Below are 17,798 nucleotides of genomic sequence, written 5' to 3' on the forward strand. Positions count from 1 at the left end.
GACCCAGCACTTTTCAGAGGAGTCTAATTAAAACTGTCAAATGTTATTGTAATTAGTCCTTAAAATTAACTATATTCAAAATGACTGAGAATAAATATTTATTAACAACTATGATGTTTAATCAATAATACCCTCAATTTGATCACTTTAATATACATTACATATAAATGTGCATTTCAATTATTGAAACACATAGCTCTCCCTAGGCCTACAGGCATTTTACATATATAATTTTTTACACATCTACATGTATACGTGTGGTGGTGTGAGCGTTGATAAATGTCTCTACAATATTTATATCTTAATTTGCATAGCCATATACTATGTGGCCTATGTATAAAAATGTTAGAAATAAAAATTACTGACTTATATTCCTGAGTAGAATAAAGAGTGCATAAAGGGGGAAGAGGAACATGGTATCCACAGGATAGATGTTCGAAGACTTCACAAAATGAAGAATTAAACAGAACAAAACAAAGAGATCAAATGGGAAAAGCAAGAAGATAAAAAGAAACTACATTATAAGTTTCTCCAGATAAACTGATTCTTATTTTCTGGTTTTCTTCTGTCCACCCTCAGCACCTACATGGCCACTTAACACATGGTGGGCATTCATGAAATGGAGTTGACCTGCTGGGAAGATAGAGCATTAAGTGCGCTGGCTAAGGAGAGAGGAAACGTATGCCTGGGCAACATTCAAAGTTAACAGTGTTCATTCTCCATATTACCTAATGGATATTTTCCCTTCCCATATCACTGATGAAATTTTATTGGTTTTAATTTTTTATACCCCCAAATTAATATCTTAATCATTAAGAGAGATGCCTTCTCTTTAACATGTAGGTGACTAAGTTTTCAGCAAAAGAAATTCTCAGGATCCTATCCAAAAACAAACAAATGACCAAAGCAAAACAAAACTACAATATAAACAGAAAGTACAAAGATATTTTTGTCTGGTGATACCAGCCTTAAAAACAAATGCTCATTTACTGATAATGAGCTTTAGACATTCCTATAGTTTACCAGCTGAAAGAGAAAAGGTCCAATTTTAAAATCATAAAAAAGAGCTACCTGCCCACAGTTCTTTTCTCTCTCTGCAATCAGAATTACAGAATTCTCATTGAAGGAATTAAGGTTATATTTTCCAGCCTCGGAAATAGGGGACACTATTTTCTTAAAGGGATACACACATACGAAAGCTGAGGCTCAATTATTCAGACAACAGAGAAATCATTCACCAGACTATGTGGCCCTAAAGATGCTTAAAAAAAAATTTTATATATATATATATATATATATATATATATATATATATCTTTTTTTTCTATGACCATTACCTATTGTTCTTACAGGAAGGTAGGAGAGTGAATCTGTCAACCCAGTTTGGCAACCAAAGACCATAAGAGAAATTATCCTTCAGGGAAACAGCCCCAATACACTTTTAAAAAAATAATCAGCTTCAAAAATCAAAACTGCAGAATGTTCTGAGTTCATGAAAACATAAAATGTTTAACCTCAGAGAAGTAAACTTGTGCCTATTTTCAATACCATAGAGAGCACAGTATTTCAGAAATGACCTCTTCATTACCAACAGGTACCAAACAAGATTTATAAAAGCATGGAAACAGATTTTTTTAATTCATCAAAAAGGAACAGAATGATATATAATTAAGAGGCAAGGTCATTTAGGAGACAGTCCAGTCCAGTACAATAAGGGTGTGGGTTTGAATCTCACCTGTGCCATGCTAATTATTTGACCATGGGCAAGTCACATAGCTTCTTTAAAACACAATTCAGTAAAATGGAATTATTATTATAAGAAAAAATACAGTTACCAAGAGTTTCTATTTCAGATTTGTTCAGGGGAGAAAGTTAGTCCTTGAGATTCAAGTTATTTCTTAGCCCAATGCCATAAATATTCTTAAAGTAGAAATATATGCAGGGAATTTCAAAGAACAAACGTCAAGTACTTTTGGTGCATAAGATAAGACCATGTCTATGTGTGTATGAATATGTTAAATATACATCAAAAATTTCCCAAAGTCTACATAAGAAATGACTGGTAGTATTTCTCTCTGGAAAGTGAGACTGGAAGTTTTAAGGGGGGAGAGCTCAGGAAGGGAGATTTTTAACTTTCATTTTATTCCCTCCTGTAATGTTTAAGCCTTTAACAATGTGCATATATTATTATATGATTCAAAAAATAATTTGGAAGACAAACGAATTATCTCAAACATCAGCATGAGGTAATATATGTTTTTCAGTATATGAAAGTAATTAATCCATACTCCTTTTCTCACAAAGACTAAATGATCTATGAAACTTAAAGTACAAAAATTTACAAAAAATAGTTCATTTATAATAGGAGATTAAAATGGCAATAAATGATTTTTTAACAATGCCTTGTAGGTACACGGTGCCTTTGGGCTTATGACTAACATTTGTATTGCAAATAGTACAAACTGTTCTCAACATATGGTCCTTAAGACATAATCAACCATTACTATTACCACTTCCATTTTCGTAACGATGATGACTGTAAACACCTTAGGAAAAATGGATACACTTTTAGGACAGGGAGCAGGATCATTCTTATGTGTCTTAGCATCTCCATTCATACCACAGTGCTTGGCACAGGATAGATTTTGAGCAATTAATTGTGGAATAAATAAACATAAGAATAAAATTTTTAAATGAATGAATAAAAGACACAGCAGCATACCCATACAACACTTGCCCCAAATGGTTAGTGACCATGTTAGAAATGTCCACTCTTGCATCCTCAGCTCCATCCTGCTCAGAAAACCTGTCCCCCTTTAAAGTAAATCTCTGCTGACTGGCCAGTGCCTCCCGCTTTTGATCCAAGTTGACTGAACCAGAGGTGGAGACTGACATGAACTAAGCTAATAGATCCTCTTATTTGTCATTTGCTTTTTTCTGTTGGACGTTCAAACAGGAAAGCTGAATTTGGACTATGTGGATGAAAGTCAGTCTCCAGAGGTAGAGAATAACATATCTAAAACTCAAGAGAAAAGACATGACTCTCCTTATGAAGCTTAACTACAATGAATCCCACTGGGTTTTCTGAGCTACCACTATGTTCTTCCAAAAATTCTTTTTTAAAAAACTTTATTTTAAGTGAGTTTGTGTTCCACGCAAATAAGCATCGAGACTCCCCATACCACAACAACCTACAGAATTTTCACACCATGTTCTGGCATCTCCAACTATTAATACAGATAAACTATATGTTCTGATATCTAAACTCAATCCCTCTACTTGTGCACTGGATCACATTCCTTCTCACCTACTCTAGGAAATGTAATCCAGCAATTCCCCTTTTTCTCAACTACATCAATGATTTTTCGCTATCTACTAGATTCATCTTTTCAGGACATACAAAATAGCTGTTATTTCCTCTCATCTTAAAACAAAGCAAAGCTTATTTTGACCCAGTGGTGTGGTAGAGCTGCCTCCTGCCAACTGTCAAGAGATTGCTGTGCACATCTCAACTCTTCACTCAGTGAAATTGTTTTTTTTTTCCCAAAGAACTGGTTGTTAAGTACCTACCATGTTCTTGACCTCACTATCTTCACCAAGTTATCATCCCTTGTCTTTGCTATCCTTTTCAGCAAAATATATAAAAAGAGTTGTGCATAAACATTTTCTCTATTTGTTCACTTGAACAAATTACAATCAAGCTTTGTCCCTATCACTCTATTGAAACTGCTCTTATCAAGGTCTCCAAGGACTTCTGCATTGCTAAATCCAGTGGTCCATGCTCAGTCCTCATATGACTTCATCTATCAGCAAGATTTGACCCAGTTGATCCTTCCTCTCCTCCCTCACTGGTCATTTCTTCTCAGTCTCCTCTGCCTGTTCATCCTATTTCCCTGACCTGTCAGTACTGGAGTGCTCCAGGGCTCAGTCATTGGCCCTATTCTCTGCACCATCTACGCTCACTCCCTTGGTGCCTACATTCAGACTCGGGGCTTTAAATACCATCTACAAGCTCATGGCTCCCCAATCTATATCTCCAGCCTAGACTTTTCTCTTGAATTGCATACTCTTAGATCCAACTCACTGCATCTCTATTTGGATATCAAAAAGATATCTGAAACTCATGAAGCCCAAAACTAAACTTTTAAACATCCTTCTCACACCTGTTTCACCAGCAACCGTACATCTAAGACAACAGCAACACCATCTTTCCAGTTGCTCGAGCCAAAAAACCTGGAGTTATCTTTGATTTCCTTCTTACACTCACAAGCTTAATCCACTAGGAAATCCTGTTGGTTCTACCTGGGAACTCGCTCCAACACATGACTTTTTTTGCCCTATTCCACTACTGCTAGCCTGGTTTAAATTTATAGCATGGATTATTCTGAGTCTCCAGTAAGGTCCTATATTGTACTGTTACCACAGTCCCTATATTGTTACAAAAGCCGGAATGACCCCGTCAAAAGTAAAATCAGAACACGTCACTTCTCTGCTCAGAATCCCAGGATTACATCCCAGTTTGCTGAGAGTAAAAGTTAAAACTCGGGAAATTGCCTACAAGCCCTTCATGATCCAGAGTCTTGTTAACTTTCTGAACCATCTCCAAGGATTCGCCCTCACTCATCATTTTCCAACCACACTGAGGTTGCACCTCAAATTTGCTGGATATGCTTCTGCCTTTGGGCTTTTGTTCCACCTGTTGGCTTTGCCTGAAACCATCTTCTCCCATCTATGAACGTGGCTGACTCCCTTACTGCCTTTCAGTCTTTCTTCACCTCTTCCATGTTCAACCTATTGTAACTTATCTTTTAATCTATTTTGTAATTTATTTATTTGTTATGTTTACTGTCTTCCTTTCTTCACAGAACATAAACTTCACAAGGGCAAGGATTATTTTCTGGTTTGCTGATGACCCAAGTATTTAGCTCCTAGCAATATCTCACTAAATATTTATTGAAAAAAAAATAATAAACGAATAAAGAGCATAAACGGCAAAGGCCTTACTGAACTATCACACAGAAACAAATCTGTATTATAAACATTAGAAGTTTTAGAATTGTTTTCTTAATGAAATTTTCACTTCTACAGTTTTCTAGTTGAAATTTAAAATTTACAGAAAAAATGCAGCAGTATTCCCACAACTGTACCTAAACCTCTCTCATATCTGGGCTTCAAATCCTGGCTCTTATAAGAGCTCACAGCTCCTATAGGAGTTGTGCATTTATCAGTGGTGACAGAAATGTGCCCGGGTAGTATTTTGTACATATGGTGTTAACTTTTATGCTTTAATATATATGTGCAATATGTCTGAATTATACTTGCTCTAGGAACCATCACTTTTATTTCACTGACTTTTGTGTATTTAAAACCTCAGGCATAATACAGTATTGAATTAAAATTTTTTTGGTTGTTTAATTTCCACAGAAGTAAGACAAAGAATAATTGTTTTAACATAATTTTCTTCATGGTTTGTACAATGGAAAATTCTCCCAAGTTTAGGAAGGGCATGAGAACTAAGTATCAGAAAATGGATGTGAGGTCCCCAAACATCTCTGCATCAATTTCAAGGAGGTTTCTAACACATGCTTATTATGCTGAATTCATTCAAAATAAGTTAAATAACAGAATAATGTATGGAGCTTATAAATATATTGATGAAATACACTCATTCAGACATGAATTAAAAACCCATCGTAGCCAAGGATGCAGTCATTTCACACTAAATCTTATTTTGTACTCAATTTAATCTTATAGTTATGACAACACAAGAAGGCACCTGAAAAAGAGTGCTTAATTAATTTTAAATGTCACATGCCCATTTAAATAAAAGAGAATGAAAAAGAATGAACACAAATATAACGAGGCTAAAAAACTAATTTTGAAAGAAAACATAAAAATCTCCAACACAAAAGAGTAAACATTAGGAGTATGTATGATGAATGCATCATCTTAATTTAGTATTAACTAAATTAATAACTAGATGGAATAGCCTTTAAAAACATATATAATTAACTGATATGTGAATATTAGAAGGGGAGGGTATAGCTCATGCTTACAATACACAAGGTCCTGGGTTCAGTCCCCAGTACCTCCTCTAAAAATAAATAAGTAAACCTAATTACCTCCTCCCAAAAAATAAATAAAATTTTTTTTAAAAACTAAATACTATATAAAAACACATAAATATACCTAAGAAAGACTTCAAAAAAGTTTGCAAATACATAGAGTGAAATATAATTCTACAAAATAGAAAGATTAATTGAATAAAACATCTTCTAATACTGTATGGACTGTATTCAAGCTCATTTTTATCTATATTTGTCAGAAATTTTGTCATAATTGAATTACATCACATTCGTAGCCTATAGACAGAAAGGAGTTTGGCCCAGGATACAATATAAAACATCCATTATTGTCAGGGTAGTAGACCAGTATTTTCTAAAATAGTTTCCATTTCAAATATTCTCTCCCCACTTAACACTTTGTATGAACCAATGTTTTGTTCAAACATATAGCTTGAAAAGTCTCTTTGCCTACTGTAATTCTAAATCTATAAAAATTAAGAAATAATTTCCTTAACATATATCAATCCAAAAAGTAAGACTTCAGGGAGAATATATGTATGAATCTCGTTAATTCAACAGTTTTTTTTAGTACTTTGGCATCATCTGTATATAAATAACGTACTGGCAATAATCAGTTGTTATCTTTTTCATCTGATAGAATCAGATCACTGCCTGAAAAATCTTACTAGCTCCAAGTTTTTGAAAGTGAAAAGAAACTGCATTTTTCTTATTGCACAATTTATTTTCACTAACTCATACTGGCCTCTCCACCAACTCCTCAAATTTGTTTAAATTAAATAAAGTATTGGTTTAAAACAGCTATACAGTTACTTAACCAGGTAACAAATACCTGAGGAAGCTGCTTGAAATTATGTTCACTGATACACTCACTTAAGTCCAATGTGATGTATCACAGAATCACCTGCCTTTGCTAGAGGTAAAGGACTCCCCCAGGGACGAATAGTTTTTCTAGAACTTTTTGCATAGGTCCACTTTGAGATTACTTACAACTCTCCTTTGAGAATTTCCTAATATCAAACAAACACAAAGAACGAAAACATCAGGGAAAGATTTGACCCTAAAGGTAGGACTGTCCTAGTTGTTCAGCTCTACTTGTACCCGGGTGGATAAGAAACCAAAAGACTGTTATAATTACTCGTCCATCAGCCCAGAAGCCAGCACAGGAGGAAGATGAGCATACCACAAGGTGAAGCGGGGTGATGGGGAAGACCAGCTGCGAGCCCACGAATTAAATGGCCCCTCTCTCTTCTGTGGTTACTGGTGCACAGATGCCTGGGCAGCTCACCCCTGCCTGCCATCTTGCTTTCATTTCTCACTTTATTTTTCATCTCCATGATGTTCTGTTAGCTTCCTATTAACATCCATTAGAAAACCTAGCTCCAGTTCCAACCAGCCTAAGGGCAATAGGTTGAATCGGGTCGTGGAAAATATAAAATAACTGATCTGGTTTGCACAAGGTCTTCATGGACTAAGAGGAAATTATTCAGAAAGCACTGAAGGAAATAAATATTCATATTCTGTCTTTCTGTCTGTATTTCTCTCCTTCATGGTCTTTTTGTATTTGGTTTTGATGGGAATCTGTATCTCTAAGGAAAGCTTTTTTTTAAAAAAAAACAGCAGCCAGGATCTGAATTATCTTAAACTAATGATAATATGCCAGACGGAGGGTATGAATGGGTTGAGATTTATAATTTCCAGTGAATATTTTCAAAGTTTCTCTGTATCCTCTGTACTGTTTTCTGGTTAGCAAAAAAATTTTAAAGTCATCTTCAAGGTTGAAACATGGTATGTTTCTGATGAGGAAAGCAAAAATGGAGAAAACAAGGGAGGCAAAAAAATAAATAAAATTAGGCTTAACAAATACTTTATATTTATTCGAAAACTATTCATTTGCTCAAAAAAATTACTAGTGCCTACTACGTGCCAGGGAACAGAAAAATATAAAAATAAGTTCTTGCCTTTATCATACATAGTATCATGAAACACAACACACCATTAAAAAATCAAGTAATAGTGATAACTGCTACGGAGAAAAACAAAGCTGGGAAAAGAGCAGAGTGCAGGTTCTGGTTTCAACAGGGTGGGCAAGGATGTTCTCTCTAAGTTGGTGACCTGGGGTGGTACAGGAAATAAAGGACAGAAGCAAGTCATGTACCTGTCTACCTGTGGGGGATGAAGGCATTGCAGGAAGAGGGAGCAGCAACGATAAAGGCTAGGTACGCTAGGATAGATCTGAAGAGCTACGAAGGGAACCAGTGGGGTGGAGCACTGGGGTTGGTGAGAAGTGAGGTAAGCAATGAGTTTGGAGAAAGAATCAGTGGCCAAATCATACGGGGCTTTATGGGCCCGGATAGGTCTTCAGATCTATTGTAAGTGTGACAGAAACTTACTGGAAAATGCGCCATTATTTGATTTACCCTTTGAAAACTTCACCGGTTTGCTGGGTGGAGAAGACACTGAAAGGGGACAGGAGCGGAAGCAGGAAACCAGTCGTAGGGCTAAATGCAGGAGGACCGCCCAGAGCTGATGGTGACTCCGGCTGGAATGGGAAGGCAGGGACTGGAAAGAAGGGTCAGCTTTGGGATCGCCCTTGAAGGTAGGGTCAGCACAGATTGCTGAGAGGGTTGGACGTGCCGTCTGGAGGTCAGAGAGGAGCCAAGGATGAACCCAGGATTTGGGGCTGAGCCGCTGAATGATGGCGACGCTGATATTCCCGGAGAGGAAGAACACCCGGGAGGAGAGCTGAGGCTAAATGGACGCCAAGTGTTCCGTGTTCGCCACATTAACTTTGAGATGCCTATTACCTGATGACAAGCAGCTGGCGCTTAGCTGGGAGGACGGTGCTAGCGATAAACGCGGGGGCGAGAGCGCGTACGCGGCACGTGGGCCACGCAGGGAGCGGCGCTGCCGCCAGAGCGCGGAGGCGGGGCCGCGAGGAGCCGTCCGCGAGGAGGAGCCGTCCGCGGCCGAGAGGAGGCGGCGGCGCGGGCCGCGAGGAAAACTCAGGGCACAGCAGTGAGGTAGGAGGAAAACCAGAGCTGGGACGGCCAGGAATGCTAGCCAGGAAAGCGTTCCAAGTGTATCAAAAGCTGTTGAGATGGCAAAGACGAGTACTGGACGTTTGGGCCGAGTGACGAGTGTAAACGCCTGACTGGAGTGTGCAGGGAAAACCGGCTGCTTAGCAGCGGTCTCTGGCCAAGTTAGCAAAGCCACGCCTGGAGTTGTGTTTCATGTTGTTCCTCAGTTCTTTGCTGCTTAATTTGCAGCATGGCCTCCAGTCATTTTAGTATTGAACTTGTGAGTTCAGTGTCTGGTGTTGCAGTAAAAGCTTCATTTTGAGCAGTTTGATTAAGAAATCAAAGAAGGCAGAAACCATGCAGGCACCTCAGTTTAGGATTCTTCTGTAAGCTAACCTGTGTCATTGTTAGCATTACGTTATCTTGGTTAATTATCGGGTGTTAATATTTATGTAGTTATTTTTTCCTCTATGTTAAAGAACTAAAGAAGAAAGTAAAGACCTGCAGAATATCTAATTGTAGAATTTGCTAAAACCTTTGTTGGCATTAACGAGTGTTTAGTTAACTGGAAGGAGGCTTTGAGGTCGTTTTGAAAGAGGAGCAGGAAAGTGCTAGACTTAATGTGATTGCTGAGATGATTTTGCTTTTATTTTTACTTTCTACTACCATGAAACAAAATGAACTGTTCCACACACAGGTGAAAAGTATACTCTCCTATCCAAAACAGTTTTACGGCTGCTTTCTTACTTCCTTTTGAACTTTATCCTTTCTTCAGTGTACCTCTTATTGACTTCAACATTATGTATTATGAATAAGAATTACTAGACAAGATTAAAGAGAAAAAAATGCTTGAAACAACGAGCCAAACCGTTTTACTTAAATGTATTTGCATGTATCCAGATTTTACTCCTATATCATGATCCAGCTCGGATAAACCTCCATTCAGACCTTCCCGATCCCTTCCTCTTGGGATGAATCTCTCTCACCTGTAAATTTGAATAATATTTTACCCGTAAATCTCATTCAAGTTTTTTATTCATCCAACTAACACTGAGCGCCTACAGCGGGCAGGCACCCCTCTCGGCGCTTCAGATACATGAGCAAAGGAACGAAGACCCCGGCCTCTTGGAGCCGAGGTTCCGTTGAGGAACAGACCGCAATCAACAGACACCGTAAATCCATAATCACCTCCCATTCAGAAGGCGATAGATTCTGTGGCAAAATGAAACGTAGAGCAGAGGAACAAGGTGCAGAGGTTCCAATTTTTAATGCAGTGGTTAAAGTGGGGCTTACTAAAAAGGTAAAATCTTTGCAAAGACCTGAGGACTTGAAGGAGGGGAGGGAGTTAGGGACGTGGATACGTGAGGAACAGCATTCCAGGCAGCAGGAGGAGCCAGTAGAAAGAGCTAGAAGACACACCTGGTGTTTTTAAGGAACAACAGAGACCAGAGTGGCTTAAAGGATGCGTGAGAGGGAAAGAACAGTGGGAAGTGGGGCTCATGGATGGGGGTTTGAAGGGCAGATAATGGTGGCGAATGGCAGCTATTACAGGGTTGTGTGTGAAAGGGTCACATGATCCGACTTTCAGGTCAAAAGAAAGCCCTGGCTGCTGTGTTGAGACTAGTTGCTGGTGGGCTGGGGCAGGAGAGAAATTAGGGAAACCAATTAGCAGAGCCGAGCAGTTATCTACACAAGAAACGATGTTAACTCAGACCTGTGCAAACAGTGGGGCAGGTAAGAAGTGGTTGGGTTTTTTAACATAGCCCTTTTTAACTTTTGTCACATTTACATACGTATTTCATCACCATTTCTAGACTATACACTTCTTGAAGCCAGGATTTGGGTTCATGCTCACATTTCCAACAAGGGGTACCCAGTAATATGTTTAATGGCTAAATGAACGGATGGTCACTGGACAAAGAATCTACCTTATCCCTCTCTGGCACACACCCTGTATTTCAAGGCATATTTATGAATGGACAACAGCACCACCAAGAGCATCAACTTTGAATAAGAAGAGCAGGAAAAAAAAATTGCACACTGCGTAAGTGATGGCAGATCACATAAAGGGAAAGATGCACTTCATATACATGAGTTTAATTGCTTACAGGTTTCTAGAAGTAATCTACTTCTGCATTTTCTCTGCTTTCTTGTTAAGGTAAAGTAGTAACAAAGGGAAAGAGAAATTTCTAGAGAGTACAGGTTCACAGTAGGTTTTGTCATGGAAATATTTATCATTATAAGAGCCAGTCAAATGACATTCCATAACGCTAACCCTTAGTGTAGTTAACACTGTAGGGAAGAAATCTATCTCTGTCTTCAAATTCCATTATACATAATAATAAAAAAGAAAACAACAAATGCATATAAAATGAATAACTTCTACAATACATACATATTTGGCATTACAGTAGCCAAGTGATGCAATAATTTGGCATTAATAACTTCTGAAACTTCAGTGTAGCAAGAGGGAAATTCCTTCAGGAAAAAAGTACCTACAGTGATGTCCATTCAGAGTTACAGAATAGAGCTTAAGAATTTTTCTTTCTTTTTTTTTTTTATTGAAGTATAGTCAGTTACAATGTGTCAATCTCTGGTGTACAGCACAATGTCCCAGTCATGCATATACACACACATACATTCATTTTCATACTCTTTTTCACTAAAGGTTACTACAAGACATTGAATATAATTCCCTGTGCTATACAGAAGCTTTTTAAAAATGTTTTTATACATCATGGAATAATTTTTTTTAAATAAAGTAGTCCAGGTTTTTAAAATGCAACATCTAATTTGGGTATAGAGTTCAAGGAAAGCTGCTACATACAATGTGGAAGTAATTTACTATGTGTACATATGAAAAACCAGGAAGGTGCAGATTTCCATGTATCTGTTACGAAATATGAAGTCAGAGTCTAGGCTGTAGGCTGCTACAATTCCTAACTGAGGCTATCATCTGGAGGATTTCATCTCCCTCTTAAGATATGTTCCCTATTTCCACTTTCTTTAGTAACCATTGAGAAGATTGAGTTCAACTTACGATAAATCTAATTGAAAAATATCAGCCTGAATTGCAGGTTAATGTTTTGAGACAGTGGCTCTTCTATCTAGTCATGGCACAAATATTTATTGAGCACTTAGTATTTCCTGGCAAAAAGATACAGTCACTACCTTCGAGAGGTTAAAATGAGGAAGAGAAACAGACAGGCAGTGAAACAGTTGGACAGTGCTCTGATAAGGCTAGGCCTGAGGTGCTGTAGCCATGCAGGGTGCGGACACCCTGACAAAACAGGGGAGCCAGAGGGCTCTTACCACCATGTTTTGAAGGATGAACAAAGCTGGCCAGAGAAAGCAAAGGGAGAGGGAATGTTTGGTAGTAGGCATGCATAAGCAAGCATGAGCTGATTTTTAGAACAACTGACCCACCAACACTGCCAGAGATGGAGTGCTAGAGGTGGGCTGGGGCAGGAGGAGCATTCCAGAGGCTTAAAGGAAAAAAGTTAGTCTCTATATTTGGAGCCTCATTATTTTCTAACAGTAGGCGTGAAAGAAGCAAGTTCAAGATAGATTTAGGAAACAGACCACAAAAGTTGTGGTCTTGACGGACCAGGGAGAATGAAGGAAAGCAAGGGCCTTGGGACAGCAGCCAGGTCTCTAGGTGAGAGGTTGGGTGGGTGGAGGACTGTGCTCTAAGGTAAGGTGTGCAGGATGAAAAGCAAATAACAGCAGAGAGAATTCTTTTTTAAAATCAAAATAAAAAGATCTGGCATGATATGTATTTGAGATTATGACTGAATTTACAAAAATAAATCTGTAGTTTGAAGGTTTCCTACCCACTGAGCTTACCCAAAGTACAGAGATCACTGAGGATTATTTACACAAATTTCCTTTTCTCTGATCTCCAGATGCAAAGTAGTGACAAGATAGAGACTAGTAGACAGTAAAGATCTTAGATATTTCTGTCATGATTATTTACCAATTCTGGACCTCCCATTATGCAGTTGGAAGCATGACTGCTTCCTGAACACTTTTTTTCCTCTGTATCCAACAGAACATTAGTATGCCACATTTTAGCAGACATTGATAGACGATGGAAAGTAGAGTACAACAATAATAATTTTCTAACTATTCAACTCTCCTTACAAATTAATAGTAGTGATTTTTTTCCCTTGGAATCCTCATTTCAAATGAACTCACTCATTGAAATTGACTCAATACCCAGTGGAATTTCATTATTCAAGGACTTTCACACCCTAAAAAGAAGATTAAAATCTCTCTCTGATCATTTGTCATTTTGGAGTTAGCATTTCCTCTTTTTTTTTTTTTTTGCCCCCTAGTCTTCCAAATCTGCCCTGGGAACATCAACAATACCCAGGAAATGAAACCCTTCTTCAAGCAGGACATTCTGAGTTAGAAATCTCAGATGTTTCACTCTGCATAGTTCCCAGTAAGTGATTTTCTGTAGTTTCAGTAATAACCAAAACTCTTGAATAATGCATCGTAGCATAGTCTGTTTCAAGATCTTTAACACTAGAGACATAAGTGAGAAAACTTTATATCTTTTATATTTCTACACTCATAAGTAATGGCAGACTACACAAATGTGATCCACCAATAAAACGCTTCCATTGCAAATACACAGATTTTATCAACCTATTATAAAGAAGCCCCATATGCCCTATCTTTATATGGAATAAACAGCACAGTCTAAATCTGTTTTTTGGATTGCAGGTCATGACCCATTTGTGGATCGTGAAATCAATCTGGTGAGTCACAACCAGCATTTTTACAAAATGAAATAAAAAACGTAGAGTAGATTAATATAAAAATGCATTACATTTTATAAGGGCATGTGTGGTTTTGTGAGTTTTGTATATATGTTCATACTAGATCCTAACATAAATGATTTCTCACCAAGAGTTGCATTCAAAGAAATCTGAAAGCCACTGGTTTAAATACCTCATCTGTGGGTGTTGTTGAGAGATGTCAGGGGTTTGTAGCTCAAATCTGAAGTGGAAATGAATCTTGTAAAATGTGAAGATTTATTTCTGTACAACAGCCCTCTGAAAATCAAGCACTCACTTATTTCAAGCTGTCAAATATCTTACAGAATAATACCTAACAAACAGGATCAAAGATTTCCCCCATACTGTGTTCTGTTACTGAGGATGATCGGTCCAACATCACTAAATAACAGATTTTCACTTGCTTGATTTAGCCTCACTGTTTAGTCGTAATTATGCACAGAAGTCTCATTTAGTTGCATTGATCTTATATTTAACTTCAGAATAAATTTAGATGTTGAGCCATAAAATGTACTGTATGAATCTTTAACCCAGGAGGACCCTTAAATGATAAGAAAGCAACTATAATCCTCCTGAAAAACATACAAATGCATATGTTATCATTATGTATAGCCTATGCACATACCCCCAAACATCTTATTAGTCTGTACGAACTATAGGATATTCTACTGCTCTTGAAGAATAAATAAGGAACACAAATACAGTTCTAATGATTGTGCTTCACTGTAATTTTACGAAGCCTAAGAAACATAAAAGTTACATACAATGTTTTATTTATGCCACCAAGAATAAGTTTTATCCATGGAAATGTTGAAAGACTTAGCTTAATATCACACCACCCAGTTATCCCTTGCTTTGAGATTCCTTAATTTATATTTTTGCAAATAAATTTTAGGTCAGTTGTTATCAATAAAGTACTGGTCATGAGTTTTAGCTTGAGATAGTTTAAACTTGAAATAGTCCTCTTTTGAGAGAGCTATAGTAAATATGAAGTTCATATTTTATTTCATTCCTATCATTCCATTCCTTAGGTTCTTTATGGTGTTTTTAAAAATCCATAATATAATTCTATGAGAGTTAACATAATAGACTGTAACAGCTGTTATGGTCTATTGTGTAAATAAGTAATTACAGAATTTACAGACTATCATGTAAATATGTAATTATGGACTTTTTAAAATGTGCATTATTTACTCGATAGTCTATCGTTTACATATGTAATTATGGACTTTAAAACATGTATTATTTACTCAGTCTGTAACAGCTCCTTGGGACAGAGTCGTTCTGGCCTATCGGGTAAACATGTAATTACAGAAATTTTTTAAATATGTATTATTTATCTGATAGTGCTGCTACAGATTATCATGTCCATACATAATCACAGATCTTTTAAAAATGGTTATCATTACTTTGTATAATGCTTCTGCAAGTCGACTCAGAGACTCAGTTCATGGATCGGTTATCCAAAACCATGCAGTGATTCCATCGTATAGAATGTTTGCAAAGAACAGTGCAAGTCACCAAAGTAAATTTTCCACCTTCCCCCTCAAAAGTTAAAGAACTGACCTCAAAAAGAACAAGTCATTTTGATAGAAAGGATGCTTTTATAATAGTCTCTACATTTCATTTTTTCACAGTTACCTACATTACCATAATATTTATTTTAAAAAGTCAAAATCTTAGCATATTTGGTTTCTTTCAGATAGTATCTGGAATGCTTTTCACCTTTTGTCGTCTTTCATACTCAATTATAAACATCTTAGGCTGACGATTTAAACCACTTGCCAATTTCTGTGGTGTAAATTCTCCCTTCAAGACTTATTTCAAGCCACCAAAGGGTATCACAACTCAGATTACCACTGACACCAAACTGTACTGCTAGTCAGTCTGTTTCTGCACACCACTGCCTCTTAGGCCATTTCAAATTTCAATTATTGACTTGTGGTGCCTGAATCTTACTTGCCATAAACTCTGAGAGAGTTGAAACAAAAGCCCAAGTGCTAAGGGCACATCAAGTGTTTACAACTCCAAATTCAGTGACAAACCCTTAATTAAGAGTCAGTTGTGCCCTCTGTAGTGACTTCTCCTTGGTTCTGAAGATGCCTCAACTTCCTCTTAAGTGTGTTAAGCAGGTACTCTGAGGGTGGGGGTGGAGAAGGCATTATTCGACTTATGGGACAGAAGACCCATACCATTCAGGCACACCTATGAAAACGGTTTGGCAAGAATGTTTTAGAGGTAATTTAAGTATCAGATGGTGGTTAGGCTGGAGAATTTTAAGATCTATTTGACTCCTATAATGTTGTAGTTTCATAATCTAATAAAGAAGTGAGATAAATGTTAAATACATCATACTTCAAGAAGCCATCCCTAATCGCACAGTTGTATATTCACAGGTTTAATTGCCATTTTTGACTGAGTAATAAGTTGTAAGCTCAGCTAGGCAACTCTAGAAGATGGACCTTTACAAGAAATGCCATAAAAATGAACTTCAGACACTGCTGATAACAAAACTCAGGACATTAAAGATGTGCCTTTTATTTTAGTAACAAACTTAAACATTGTTCTGAACTGAAATTCAGAAACTGAAATTTTAAGGGATTTCCTTACTTGTTGACTCTGATTTTTTAAAATCTGATTGAATATTCATAGATAAATTATAAAGATGGATAGTGTAACCAGTGATTGTTAATTATTTCAAATACTCCTGATTTCAAATTTGGGGGAGCATACACTGATCCCCTTAAAGAGCACAGACAAGGGATCAGTGCACATCTATATGATTAATTCTCTACACAACTGCATTCAACACATCATGCTGTGTGGTCAATATCGCAAGAGTGAAAGCTTCCAGGGAATTTCCATCCAAAAGGAACGAGATAGTATATATGTCTGTCTAAGATGCTTATAAGGTTTTGTTTCATTCATTCAAAACACCCTGTGACAGGACCTTCCAAACATACTAAATGTTAGTTGCGTGGAGCTTAATCAAGGCCTGACACCATGGGTTGCATACCTTCAGGGAGAGATTGTGTTACCCCAATGTTTAAATCCCCGTGTAGAGCAAAACTCAAAATATACATTACGTTAGAGTATCGCATGGCCAGGGACTGACTAGACAGCATGCCAGGAAGAGGGCAGGTGCCGCCTGCCAGAGGCTGCAATTTAATATCCTGCTATAAAAGCAATAGGAGGGCTGCTGTTCATCTGAAACCTAGAACCTATAATAAAAACAGTGAACAATTCAAAATTGGCATGTTACTCCTCCTGGCTGTTTACGTGCCAGGATCTTTTACCATGCCAGAGATGCAAACTGTGTACAGACTTTGAGATAACTGGGCTCCTATTTGTAAGGTGGAATCTTTGGTAGTAAGGGATTTACTGTATAGGGAATTCTGTTTTCTTTGTCTTAAGGAAATGGGTGTAATAAATGTCCCAGTGGTTATTTGGAGAACTCATTTATTCTAGGTTTGTGAAGAGGCTGAACTACATAACTTTAGATAAAGACTTCAGCAGTTAACAACCTGAGGCACAGAAATGGGAAAGGTAAGCCAAAATTTATAAATGTTCATTTCATCCAGGTGCACCTCACTTTAAACAATAAATGCATCCCAGAAGTCAAGTGAAAATAAAATACTTATAAATCGAATCATATCTTAAATTAACTAGGGAGACAGTTGCTTAAAGGAAGCTTCAGTTGTTTCTTTAATGTGGGATGGTCGGTTTGCAATTTGTCAGTTTCTGAAATATGAATTTTCACATGTTAAATTTTAAAGCAGAGCATGCATATACTTAGATATATTTATATGTATATATACTTATGACTACATGTCCTTATAAATAGTCTAAAAATCATACAGTTAAGATCAAGAAACAGTACAGGGATATAG

At 37.2% G+C, this 17,798-nt stretch overlaps 1 long non-coding RNA gene across 1 annotated transcript; it reads left to right on the forward strand.

The window, feature by feature from the left end:
- Positions 1-9,036: 9,036 nt before the first annotated feature.
- On the forward strand, positions 9,037-17,454 carry LOC140685867 (uncharacterized). The gene is made up of 3 exons (XR_012059304.1): positions 9,037-9,106; positions 13,835-13,869; positions 17,377-17,454. It is a non-coding gene; the product is annotated as an uncharacterized lncRNA (long non-coding RNA).
- The last annotated feature ends 344 nt before the right edge of the window (positions 17,455-17,798 follow it).

The sequence above is a fragment of the Vicugna pacos genome, chromosome 15 (assembly GCF_048564905.1).
Source record: "Vicugna pacos chromosome 15, VicPac4, whole genome shotgun sequence".
NCBI lineage: Eukaryota > Metazoa > Chordata > Mammalia > Artiodactyla > Camelidae > Vicugna > Vicugna pacos.